Below are 14582 nucleotides of genomic sequence, written 5' to 3'. Positions count from 1 at the left end.
TGTGAATGGTTGAATTTGGGCTGTAACTCCTAAGTAAGACATTTTGTGATCACAGCTTCTCAGAGAATATATTTTTATTCCTGTACTGCTCAGTACTGAAGGAATTTTTTTGTATAGTCTCCAGGGGTGGTATGGGGGCCATACTGCAGGAATACAGTGGTTTTAAGCTCAGGTTCTTCATTAAACAGACATTGTAGCTCTCTGGGCCTTATCTTTTGAATCTAGAATCTTGCATTAAATGCTTCCATTTAGGAAGGCCATAAGCCTGGTATTTAGCCTTTTGTGATCCAATTTCCTACAAAAACTGAAATTCAAGTTCATTAGGTTTGTAAAATGATGCTTTCAGCATAAAATGTTTCAATAATCTGTTTACCATTTTGGATTCTACCTTCTCTTAGATTTTGTGCTGATAATTTCTTACCATTAGCATTTTTACTTCTTTTCTTTTTTTCCCCCAGAGTTCTTATAATTGTATTCTATATGTTCAAGAAGATAGAGGCAAATATGAGCATGTTAAGGAGGAACATGGGGACATTTTTTCTTATTTGTATTATATATCTAACTACCTTTTAAAAAAAGAACACCAGATGAGAAGGACCTTTCAGGCTCACTTCAAGAACCAGGTAATTCCCAAGCCATGGTGGAATTCACCTGGATTGTATAACCAAGATTTTTAATTACACTTTAGAATTCTTTATTTGTATAGGGTGATGGAAATGACCAAGAAATGATAATATAAAGGCAAAAGAATTGAGAGATTAGGACATTAATTTATTTTCAATGGAAAGGTTGGCCTGAATATCATGTCTGCCATTTTACCATAAATGGAAATCAAAAGTGATTTTACTATGTGTAGGTTTTTGTTGAAATATTGTCACGATAATCTTAATATTCCCGAAGTGAAAAGTTTTTGACTCTTTTTTCTTCTTGAGTCATACCACATCCATCCCCTCATATCTTCCTCCAGAGGGAATTCTCTTTTGTTTATGTCCACTACTCTTTGCCATAATTGAAATAGTGATCAAAGTTTTAGGGTTTGGGGATGAAGTAACAATTTGGAATGACAAGGACAAAGAATTTTCTAAATGAATGTAAAGGCAGACTGATGGAGCAGAGGAAATCACACAACAAGGACCAAATTCTGCTGCATCTATAAAAATTATGGTGCTCAAAAGAGAGGAGAAAAAAGATGGCTAAAGATGGATATGGAAATGTCCTGTGCATTCCAAAAACTTAGTCACTAGTTGATTAATAGTGGACTATTTGGGTAATGAAGTCTGATATTTACTGTGCTATTGATTGCAAGCATTCTGCAAACAGTAAGACTGAGTGGACTCCAGGGAAATGACCCCTGAGTATATATCTGGGTTTTTCAGAGTTCCTAAAGTTTGCTTTTGGCTGCTCTCTGTTACTTTTACTTTATACCTTAGTTCTTATTGTCAGGAGATCCAGAGCTCCCTTGGTAGCTCTACTGTGAAAGTCCTGGACAACAATCTTTTCTGAACTTCTTCCTCTATATCCCCATCAAAGCTCAAGTCTCCTGTTCTATTCTTTCTGAAGTTGCTCACCTTGCAAATTTTACAAGCACACCAATTCTAAAATGCACTGTATTAATGGATTCATTTCTTCTCCATTTACATTCATTCTAATGATAATTTTCTGGAACACTCATTGCACAAGCCCAAAGATGTCTTATTAAGTCTGTCCACCAGGCCAACTCCAAACTACTGGTGGTGTTTGCCTGGAACACTGTTGAGAGAATTAGCCTCTTTCCACTAGTCAAAGTGTTAAGAAAGGGCTAGTCCACAGGAAATGGAGCTGTGAAGGATTGATGCCTGCCTTTGAGAGCCATAGGGACAAGACTTTTGTTAACCTAAATAATTACCATCTTGAAGGAATTTCCAAAACAATAGTAGGTCCTTCCAAAAATCGCCACAAATGGTGTTTTTCTGCGTCTAAACATTTTCAAGAATGACCAGGACCAATAGGCAACTTCAGAAATCACCTCATCTGGGCATTGTGGAGGGACCATTCAAAAGGGTATATTTGGAAATTAATTAATTCAGGGATACTAAAATGGATTCTGGTTAGGCAAAAGGCAAGGCCAAGGCAGGATCAATGAATGAGGATCTATAAAAAAGGTTGTTAACATGAACCCCTATATTTTTTCTCTTTTTAAAAAATCTTTTATTATCTTTTTTTGTTAAAGATACATAGATCACACAAAATTCTCTTTTTTATTTATATTTTGAAATGTGATTTTCTTGTCCTAAGTGATCTTTTCCCTTCTTTTCCCTCTAAGTCTTATATGGAACTTAATATCTTACAGCTATATCCACTGTTATATATATTCATTTACTGTACACATACATGCACACTTAGTATATATACTGTGTACACATGCACACACATATGTCTATACATATATATGTATTGAATGAAATAAATATAATTCTGTTGGCACAATAACTTGCAGGGTAGGTACTATTATTATGAGGAAATTGAGGTACGGAGTGGTTAGATAATTTTCTCTTGGTCCCACAACCACAGTGAGTCCATTTCTAAGCCAAGATTTGACCCCTCTAGCTTACTGGCTGTATCTGTGCTTCTAATCATCATGTTTCTTAACTCTGAGTGCTGGACTTTCATGTGTGAGAAAGATAACTAGTAATTAAGAGCATGAAATCTGCAGCTGGACTCTAAGTTTGAATCTAGCTTCATCACTAACTGGCTCTGCAGATTTGGGCAAGTTATTTAACCTCTACTGGCTCAGTATATTCATCTGTAAAATGAAGTTAATAGTATTTTGCTCATAGGGTTATTGTGTCAATTTAGGAAGTGAATACACATATGCTCCCACTAAGATAGATAGATGTACTTTCCTCTATTCCTTCTACTAAGTACAACTAAAAACCCTAGATATTATATATAAAACAAACATAAGAAGACTCTGAAAGGTAGGATGAAAAATTCAGACTAGAGACTTTGGGACTGAAGGAACAACACATTGGGCTTTCTTTTTGCCGCATATATCCATAGTTCAAGAAGTTAGCAACCCAGAAATGCCAAAGGACACAGGCAAAAAAAAAATCACCCTCCCATTTACCAAAGAACCAGGAAAGAGGCAATCTAGCAAGGCATAAAACGTTTAGGCAATAATCCCTCTACTCCAGACAAACACCACAGAGTTCCCACCTATACCTACACCAGCAGAGCCTGAGTGGGGAGAAGCCTTTGCTTGGCCAGGCTGTAACAAGGAGTCCCAACTGGGGGTACCAGAAAAAGCTGAATAAGGAGCCAGGATTTTTATATTCCCTGGCTGATAACAACTCCCCCAGCCACTGTATAAAGTAGAGACCACGTGGGAAGCCTGGATTTTCACAGCACCCAGCAGTGGTGCTATCAGAGGAGTCCTAGTGGAGCATCAGGACTTCAACCATCACCCACTAGAAACAAGGCCACTCTCCTGTAGTGTCACCATGGCCACATGGGAGCAGTAAATAGCAATGCTACCCTCCACAGCCAGAGAAGTCAATGGAGGTCTAACAGGAACTAGAACATTGACCAGCAGTAATGAAGAGACTCTTTTCTTCGTTGTAAATGGAAGACAAGGAAGAAACCTGGATTTCTACCCCCACCTGACAGTAATTGGTGGTGAACCTCTTCCCCTGCCAGATCAATATGAAAGAGAACCAACTAAAACAGAAAGTTTAAATTAAATTCAGTCTCATAACATAGTAAGAAAATGTTCAGGTTTCAATAAAAAGATCACCCACCCTACCAAGGATGAGGACGATCCCAAACTAAATGTAAAAGGCAATCTACAAATATCAATATCAAGATGACAGAGATGTTAGCATTATCTGACAAATATTTTAAAGAAGCTCTCATAAAATGATTCAACAAGCAATTATAAGCATGTTTTAAATACATGAAAAAATAGAATGTCTCAGCAAAGAAACAGAAGACATAAAGAAGAACTACACAGAACATTGAACACTTAAAAATAAAATACAATAAAAACTCAATGGATGTGGTCAAAAGCAGAGCAGAGGGGACAGAGGAAAGAAAGAATGAAGCAGAAGATGAAACCAGGGAAATTACCCAATCTGAACAACACAGACAAGAATAGACTGAAAAAAAAATTGAATAAAACCTCAGGAACCCATGGGACTATAACACGAGATCTACCTTGCAGTTCTAGAAGGAGAGGAGAAAGCATTCAAGGTTTAAAAGTACTCAAAGAAAGAATGGCTGAAAACTTCCCAAATTTGGCAAAAGATTTAGATTTATAAATGAGTGAAATCTACAGATGAATGAATCCCTACAAAATAAACCCACCAAATCTAGAAGACACATCATAATCAAACTTCTGAAAATTAAATATGAAGAAAAAAATCTTGAAAGCCATGAGAGAGAAACAGCACTTTATCTACAGGGGAAAAATAATATAAATGACAGTGGATTTCTCATCAGATGACATGGAGGCCAGATGGAAGTGGCACAACTTATTTTCAAACACTGGAGAAAAAGAACTTTCAACCCTGATCCTATACCCAGGAAAAATAACATTTAAGAATTAAGGGGCAATAAAGACATTCTTATTTGAAAGAAAACTAAGATTTTTTTAAACCAACAAAACTACTCTAAAAGAATAGTTAGAGGAAGTTGTATAGGCAGATAGAATATAACAAAAGAAGGAACCTTGGAATATAAGGAAGAAAGAACACAGTAAGTGAAAATGTGGGCAAGTAAAATACTTTCCTTCAACCATGTTTAATGGTTGAAGCAAACCTTACAACACAGTCACCTGTGGTTCTAAATGAATGTAGAAGAAATATTTAATACAATTATATTATAAATGGGGAGGGTAAAAGGAAGTAATGAGAAGTAAAATTTCTATACTTCCCTTGACTGATAAAATAATAACACCAGTAGACTGTGATAAATTATGTATATATAGTGAAATACATAGAGCAACCACCAAAAAATCAATACAGAGAGATACACTCAAAATCACTATAGGTAAATTAAAAAGCAATTCTAAAAACTGCTATTGTAAAACATAGGAAGGCAGGAAAAAAAGAAAAGAGAGAATGAAACACAGAGAGAACAGAAAAAAATTAAAATGGCATATAAATTCTAACATATTAAAAATTATATTAAGTATAAAGTGGTCCAAATATACCATTTAAAAGAGAATTGCAAAGGTGTGTCTTACTCTGCAGCATGCCCACAATCTATGTGTCAGATTGTGTACTGCTTTTCTTTTCTTGTTTCTTAATGAACTCTTTATTCCCTTGCTTTAAAAAAAAAAGAGAGAGAGAATTGCAAAGTGGATTTAAAAACTACATGTGGATAAATAAAATCATTTCTTCTTTTCTTGAGTTTCTAAATTATGCTTGATGATTTCTAAATATGTTGTCTACAAAACACTAACTTTCAATATACCGAAATAGGCAGATTGACAGTAACAGGATGGAAAAGTATATATCATACAAAGATCAATCAAAAGAATGCAGGAATATGTATTAATATCAGATAAAGTATACTTCAGAGCAAAGATAATTACCAGAGACAGAGGAATATTATATAATGATAAGGGGAGAGGAGGGGTCAATCCTCTAAGAAAATATAGCAATCCTAAATGTGTATGTACGAAATAACAGAGCTGCAAAATATGTGAATTAAAAACTGATAGAACTGAAAGAAGAAGTGGAAAAATCCACAATTATCACTCAAGACTTCAACAGCCTTCTCTCAACAATTGATAAAAATAGACAGAAAATCAGCAAGGATATAGAATTCAATAACACCATTAACACCAAGATCTAATTATCATTTATAGGACACTTCATCCAACAGCAGCAGAATACATGCACTTTCCAAGTGGTCAGGAAGTATATACCAAGACTAACCATATCCATCTATCTGGGCCATAAAGCAAACCTCAACAAATTTAAAAGAATGAGACACAACCAGCATGATGGCGGTGCAGTAAAGAGCTCCTAGAGTCAGCTCCTGCTACAGGGCAGTTAACACCCAGAGCTCTCTGGAGCTAGCTGAAGCACCTGTTTAGGAGCTTCAGGAGGCCAGAAGAGCATCCTGCAACATCCTTGAAGGAATGGAAGGAAGAGACTGCCCATCTGCAGAGAAGACTCGTAAGTAGATTGCTCCATGCCACGGAGGCCAGTGCCCATCTTCCACTGGAGGCACAACCTGCCTCGGGAGCTATTCTGTGGCTGGAATTGAAAGCTCCACTTCCCCAAAATGGGGGAGGAAGAGACAGTTAGGCACCAACGTCAGCTACTGATGAGGAAATTCAGTGGGCTAAATTATAATCCCGAGAACAACTAGAGGCTGGGAGACACCATCTTAACTCTGCACCTGGTACAGGGGAAGTGGGGCAAACTGAAAATCCCAGGGCTGATGGGGGACCAGCTTCTTTCCATCCAGGTCAGATTGTAGCTCTAGCCTAGGCCCCAGAACCATTTACAGCAGGAAGGAAGCTGCAGGGACCTGCACCAGCATCTCCGGGGAATTACCAGCCAAGTCATGGAGGCCAGTGATTATCTTACTCTAGTGGTGCAAGCCTCCCCAGGAGGTATCCTGTGGCTGGAATTGGAAGCTCCATGTCCCAAAAACAGGGGAGGAGGAGATGTCTGGCTGCCAATTTTGTCTACTGATTAGTAGACTTGGCTGCCTAAGATATAACCCTAGGAACAGCTGCAGTGTGAATCTGTCCAAGTCAGAAAGAGGTCAGACACCACCATTTTGACTCTGCCCCCAGCATGAGGGGAAGCCGGGCTGAACGAAAATCACAGTGACAGTAGGAACCAGTTTCTTTCACCCAGATCAGCCTGCAGCCCTAAGCTAGCCTTCAGCCCCACCTCCAGCAGGGAGAGACTGGCAAACCCTGCACCACCCTATCCAGGTAACTTCAGGTACCTTTGGCTGGCACAAACTGAATAATAGGAAGTCTACCAGGGCAACTGTGGTCATCTTGGACCCACACTGCATAGATTGCTGCCCACACCTGCAGCTCCATCCCTGCCCCAGGCAGGGGAGAAAGGGGCATGAAGCTTCATCAGTCTCTCTGGGCAACTACAGTCTAGGCCTGCATGAATTGGATTATTCCACACAGCTGTGACTCTGTCCCTACCTCTGGCAAAGGAGAAAGTTGGGAGAAGCTTCATCAGTCCCAGGGTCAATGAGGGCAGCTTGAGCCTCCACATTTTATAGCACCAATTATATCCTTGGCTCCTACTGTACAACCAGCAAGAAAGAAAGGGCAGGAAGCCCTAAACTAAACAGAAAAACTGCACCTAGAATAAATACTCTAGTAATCCAGATGCCAAGACACCAACAAAAAATTACAACCCACACTAAGAAAGAGGAAACTATGACCCAGTTAAAGGAACAAGATAAGCCTCCAGATGACATAAAGAAGTTGAGACAACTAATCATAGATGCTCAAACAAATCTCCTTAATAAATTCAATGAGATCACTAATGAGATTAAGGATATTAAGAAGACACTGGATGAGCACAAAGAAGAATTTGATAGCATACATAGAAAAATCGTAGATCTTACGGGAATGAAAGGTGCAATAAGTGATATTAAAAAAAACATATAATAGCAGATTTGAGGAGGCAGAAGAAAGGATTGGTGAGCTTGAAGAAATGGCCTCTGAAAGTGAACATATAGAAGAATAGATGATGAAAAGAATGGAAAAAATTTAACAAGGTCTCAGGGAATTAAATGACAGCAAAAGGCATGCAAATATACATGTCATGGGTGTCCCAAAAGGAGAAGAGAAAGGAAAACAGGCAGAAGGAATATTTGAAGAAATAATGGTAGAAAATTTCCCAACCCTATTGAAGGACATAGATATCTGTGCCCAAGAAGCCCAACATACTCCCATCCAAAAAATCCAAGTAGACTAACTCCGAGACACGTACTAATCAGAATGTCAAATGCCAAAGACAAAGAGAGAATTCTGATAACAGCAGGAGAAAAGCAATGCATAACATATAAGGGATTCCCAATAAGATTAAATGCTGATTTCTCACCAGAAACCATGGAGGCAAGAAGACAGTGGTCTGATATATTTAAGATACTATAAGAGAAAAACTTCCAGCCAAGAATCTTATGTCCAGTAAGGTTGTCTTTCAAAAATGAGGGCATGATTAGAATATTCACAGATAAACAGAAGCTGAGAGAATTTCTAAGCAAGAGACCAGATTTTCAGGAAATACTAAAGGGTGTGCTAGAGCCTGAAAAGAAAACACAGGAGAGAGGGACCTGGGAGAGGTCTAGAAATGAAGATTATATCAATAAAAGTAACTAAAATTGTCAAAAGAGTGGTGAAAATAAAATATGACAGATAAAACTCAAATAGATAGAAAGAAACTTAACCAATGAGGTAAAGCATTTGTACTCAGAAAACTGCACCTCAATGTTAAAAGAAATTTAAGAAGACCTACATAACTGGAGGAACATTCCATGCTCATGGATTGGAAGACTAAATATCATTAAGATGTCAATTCTACTCAAATTGATATACAGATTCAGTGCAATCCTGATAAAAATTCCACCAGCATTAAAAAAAAAAATTGAAAACATGATCATCAAATTTATTTGGAAGGGTAAAGAGTCCTGAATAGCCAGAAACATCATAAAAAGGAAAAGCAAACCTCATCTCCGGACTTCAAGTCATATTACCTAGCTATAGTGGTAAAAACAGCATGGTACTGTCATAAAGACAGACATGTAGACCAATGGAACCAAATTGATGGTTCAGAAACAGACCCTCACATGTATGGCCAAGTGATTTTTGACTAGCCTGTCAAACCCACACAGCTTAGGCAGAACATTCCATTCAACAAAATGGTGTTGAAAGAACTGGATATCCATAGCTGAAAGAAGGAAAGAGGACCCCTATCTCATGCCTTATCCAAAAATTAACTCGAAATGGATTAAAAAAATCTAAAAATAATAGCAAGAAATCATAAACTTCTGGAAGAAATTGTAGGAAAATATCTTCAAGACTTGGTGGTAGGTGGTGGATTCTTAAAGGAGATAAGAGGAGGACTGAGATGAACTACTGATGTTTAATATATGTAGAAATTTTAATTAGTTTTACTGTAAAAGTGTGGAAATGTATAGAGTGGATGGTAACAAATAGTAACAGGTAGTTTATAAATGGTGATTTGGCTGAAAATGTTAGTCTAGGGATATAAATGCCAATTGACAGAATACTGGAGAATAATCTAGGAACTGAATAACACAGTAAATCAAGAGATGGATGAGAATTGTGGTTGATGGTACAGATGCAATAGTGTCTTTTGTGAGCTTGAGCAAACATACATCACTACTGTAGGGTGTTGGGAATGCATGGGAAAAATACAACTGGAGTGACCTATGAACTGGTTAGCAATAATAATATAATATTCTTGCATTTTTGTGAAAGATGTACTATGTTGATAATGAGGCAGTATGGAAAATGTGAGCCAAATGTACACTATGGATGTGGTAATGATGAGATGATATTATCTTATCTGTAATAAATGTTCCACCAGTGTGGTGTGTTGATAGAGGAGTGTTGTTTCGGAATTTTGCACATGTGCATGATTGTTCTTATAATTTGACAACTTCTGTCATAAAAAAAATAGATATTTAAAAAACAATAATAGGGTGGGTTAGGGGAAAAACATACCAAATATAAGATAAGGACAATAATTAGTAGTAAGATTTTGACAACATTCGTTCACAATTTGTAACAAATGTCTCATGACACAATGCAAGGCGTTGGAGGAGGGTTGATGTATGGTACCCCAGTATGATGTTATGTATGTTTGCTTTGTAAGTTCACAACTTTTACTATACACTTAATTGTTTATGTATGTTCATATACAAATGATATAAAGATAATAATAATAGGGAGGGTTGGGGGAAAAATACTTTGGTTAGTAGTAATATTTTGACAATGCTCCTTAATCATTAGCTAAAAAGGTTTAACAAAATGCAAGATGTTGGTGGTAGGGTATGTTATGAGGGTCTTGTATGGTGTTATATATGTTTGTTTTGTAAGTTTGCAACTATTGTTATGCACTTATTATTTATGTATGTTTGTGTGTGGGTGATATATTTTAGTAAACTAATTTTTAAAAAGTTTAAAATCATGTGGCATATGTTCTGCAACCACAATTGAGTCAAACTAGACATCAATAACAGAAAGATAAAAGGAAAATCTCCAAACACTCCAAAACTAAATAATACATATCGCAATAATCCATGGGTCAAAGAGGAAGTCTTGAGGGAAACAAAAAGTACATCAAACAGAATACAAAAAAAAAATGTCAAAATTTGTGGGACACAGCTAAAACTGTGCTTGAAGGAAAATAGATAACAATAAATGCATACATTAGAAAAGACAGACGTTCTCAAATCAATAATCTAAGTTCTCACCTCAACAACACAATAAAGGAAGTGAAGAATGAACCCAGAGAAAACAGAAGGAAGGAAAAAATTAACCTGAGAGCAGAAATCAATGAAATTGAAAACAGAAAAATAGAGAATCATTGACACAAAGAGGTTTTTCTTTCCAAAACTCAATAAACTTGACACACCTCTAGAAAGACTAACAAAGAAAAAAGAGCTAGAAGACACAAATTATCAATATCAGAAATGAAACAGACAAAAAAAATCACTAGAAAACTTGCTAACAGCAAAAGCATAAAAGGGAATATTCCAAATAACTCTATACAAATAAACTTAATGACTTAGAAGAAATGGACCAATGCCTCAAAAAGTACAAACTACCATAACTCACCCAATATGAAATAGATCCTTTGACTTGCCCTATAACTATTAAGGAAATTTAACTCATAATATTAAAACCTCAAAAAAGAAATCTCCAGTTTAGCTGGGTAATTCTAACAGATGTTTAAGGAAGAATTATGAACAATTGTACACAATTTCTTCTAGGAAACAGAAGAGGAACACTTCCCAATTTATTTTATGAAGTTAGTACAACCCTGGTACCAAACCACAAATACAGTGTAAAAAAGAAAATTACAGACCACTATACCTCGTGAATATAGACACCAAAATCTTTAACAAATTTTTGAAAATAGGATTCAGCAATATGTAACAAGATTTATATACCATAATGAAATAATATTTATTCAAGGGATACAAGTATTCAATATTTGAAAATTAATGCATATAATCTACCACATTAATAGGCTAACAAAGAAGAACCACATAATCACAGCAATCTATGGAGTAAAAGTATTTGAAAAAATGCAACGTCCATGATAAAAATTCTCACAGAAAATGGGAATGGGGGAAATTTTTCAATAAAGGACATCTACAAAAACTTACAGCTAACATTTTACTTAATGGTGAAAGACTGAGTGATTTCCCCGAAAATTAGGAACAAGGCAAGGATGTCTGGATGTTCTTACCATTTTTATTCAACGTGGAAGTTCTAATCAGTTCAACAAAGTAAGAAAACAATTTTGAAAAGGAAGAATGAAGTGGGAGGAATCTGTCTACTTGATTTCAGTACTGTAATTAATACTGTATGGACTGGTGAAGGGATAAACACAGAGAGAAATAGAACAGAATAGAGAATACATAAATAGCCCCCACACAAATATGCCCAACAGATTTTTGGCAATGGTTTGAAAACAATTCAATATTGCCCTTTCAACAAATGGTGCTGGAACAACTAGACAAAAAAAAAAAAAAAACAACACAAAGAAACGCAGTCTAAGTCTCACAACTCATACAAAACTTAACTTAAAATATAAAATGTAAAACTGTAAAACTTTAGAAAAATAAACATAGAAAAATATTTCTGGATCTAGAGGTTGAGAAAGAGGTCTTCGACTTTATTCCAACACATGATCCATAATCGGAAACATTGGTAAATTAGATTTCATCAGAATTAAAACCTATTGCTCTGTGAAAGACCTTGTTGAGGGGAAGAAAATTCAAGCTACTGACTGGGAGAAAATATTTGCAAATCACATTTCTGATAAAGGACTAGTATCTACAATATATAAAGAACTTTCAAAACTAATAGTAAAATCAAACAATGCAATTTTAAAATGAGCAAAAGACATGAACAGATATTTCATCAAAGAAGATATTTGGATGGCAAATAAGCACATTGAAAGAATGTTCAACATCATTAGATATTAGGGAAATGCAAATTTAAACCCTAATGAGATACTATTACATACCTATCAGAATGGCTAAAAATCAAAATAGTGACAATACTAAATCCTGGCACAAATTCAGAGAAAGTTAGATCACTCATACATTGCTGGTGGGAATATAAAATGGTATAATGACTCTGGAAAACAGTTTGTCAGTTTCCTAGAAAACAAAAATCAAAGAACTGAATTTGCCATTAACTATATAATCCAGCAGTTTTACTCCTGGGCATTTACCCCAAGAAATTCAAACTTAAGTTCACACAAACACCTGTATATAAGTGTTTCTTGTGGTTTTATTACATATTAGCTCTAAACTGGAAACAACCCAGCTATCCCTCAAAAGCCGAATGGTTAAACACACTATGGCACATCCATGCCATGGACTACTACTCGGCAATGAAAAAGAAGAAACCCTTGATACACGGAACAACCTGGATGAATTTCCATACCATTAATCCCAGGTAATAAAAACTTAAACTTAAAAGATCACATACAGTAATCTGTGGAAATGGAAAACAGACGAGTGGTTGCCAGGTGTTTAAGGGAGGGTAAGGGAAAGTGGGAAGTGGGGATGGCTTTCTAAGGGCAACATGAGGGATCCCACGGTGATGGAAATATTCCCTGTCTTGACTGCATTTGTGTACATTTCCTGGTTGTGACAATATACTATATTTTCTCAATATGTTACCATTGGGAAAAACAGGTAAAGGGTAAACGGGATCTAAATTTCCTACAACTGCATGTGAGTCTACAACTGTCTAAAAATAAAAAATAAAAACTTTATGGGAAAAATGCTTATACACAGAAAGTACTCAAAACAGTGCCTGGCACAAGGCCAGTGCTATTTAAGTATTTACTATTATTGAGGATGATAGTTTATTAATTTGCCAGTTCATGGGGTTCCAGAGAAGAGCAAATACCCTAGGTTGTGCCAGTTCCATAGAGGATATCAAGTGCAATAATCTCTACCCCTGTGGGATGAAGGTGAGGAAGTGGTTAGGTGGGCCAACCCAGATAGAAGCACCTTGAGAAAGCCCTTCTAACACTTGTGTACTTTCCTGTCTCAGGACCAAGGAGAATTCTGCCCTCTTTTTCAGTTCCTTCTTGACCTCCATGGCACTCTGCACACCCCTGCAGACTAATATTAGCCCTCCCAGAGAGTCACAATTCTTTCCAGAATCTGCCATGTATGAATTCCAGCCTTTGGGAAAGAAAGCTCCTCACTAGTTCTTTCTGGAAGAATTTAAGCAAACCTAAGTCTTCCCTGGCTTCCAGCTGCAGATAGATTATGCAGAAGGCTTAGATTTGTAAGAGGAGGAGAATGAAGTCTCCTTCAAGTTGACATGCTCCCAGAACCCCCCACAATCTTCCTTTTCTCTGGCATGTCACCACACGGCCGTGTTCACAGAACCTTCCTGAACTTTCTCTCTCTCTGGGTGCCTTTAGTGATGACATGTTCCCAGAATTCCTCCTTGGCCCTCACTCTGGAATGTCATTAGGATGTCTCCATATTCTTCTTTTCCCTTTGGCTCTTTCTCTGAAGGCCCATATGCCCCAATAATACTTGTATTTGAGCAGGTGCTTCTCAGTGAAGAGTGGTGCCATCCTCTGCGTAGTGGAGCACTTGAAAATAGTGCCAGATTTTTGGTTGTCAAAGTGAAAAGACATTCCCTTTGCTGCAGTGTACCTGGCACATAGAAAACAGTATTTTCCTTCTCCCTTGCCTGGCTTTGCCGCAAATAGTGTTTCCCTTTAGCTTTTATCTTAGTTGTAAACACACAGCATCATGATTAAAAAATCATGACATCTAAGTACACATAGAGAGAAGGTAGTGTTGACATTAAGTAAAACTTATAACCAAGGTAATCTGACACCTATTTAATGTGAAGCATTTTTGTTGCCATGCTGCAGGATAATTAAGCACACATTTCATGCTCTCTGCATAAATGAAAATAATTACTCTTTTCAAAAGACTGGACCACATACTCCTACAATTAAGGAATGCTGTTTGGAAAGAGAATGTGGTTCCAACAAAACCTCCATTTTTGCTTGGAGGAAGGCATTTCCCTTTCCACTCCCTACCTGGGTCTGATTCTCACATTCCTTAAACTCAGCCCAGGACCAATGCCACCAGGTAGACTCAACGGTTATCTGCTCTAACATCCTATGCTTGCGTTTTCCTTAAGAACCATTCTAAAATTCAGACCTTTACTTGGTTTAGCCTAGTCTATCTCCAAAATTAGCAGAATTTTATTTTGGTAATGGAAAGACACCCATGTGCGGGGGTTTCCAAATATAAATGTTTCCCACGTTCAGCCACAAGAATTTGTTCTTCTAAAGTGGTTAGAAAGG

Source organism: Dasypus novemcinctus, chromosome 23 (assembly GCF_030445035.2).
Source record: "Dasypus novemcinctus isolate mDasNov1 chromosome 23, mDasNov1.1.hap2, whole genome shotgun sequence".
Lineage (NCBI taxonomy): Eukaryota > Metazoa > Chordata > Mammalia > Cingulata > Dasypodidae > Dasypus > Dasypus novemcinctus.
The sequence above is the reverse complement of the archived record's forward strand: the minus strand, read 5'-3'. Positions refer to the sequence as shown.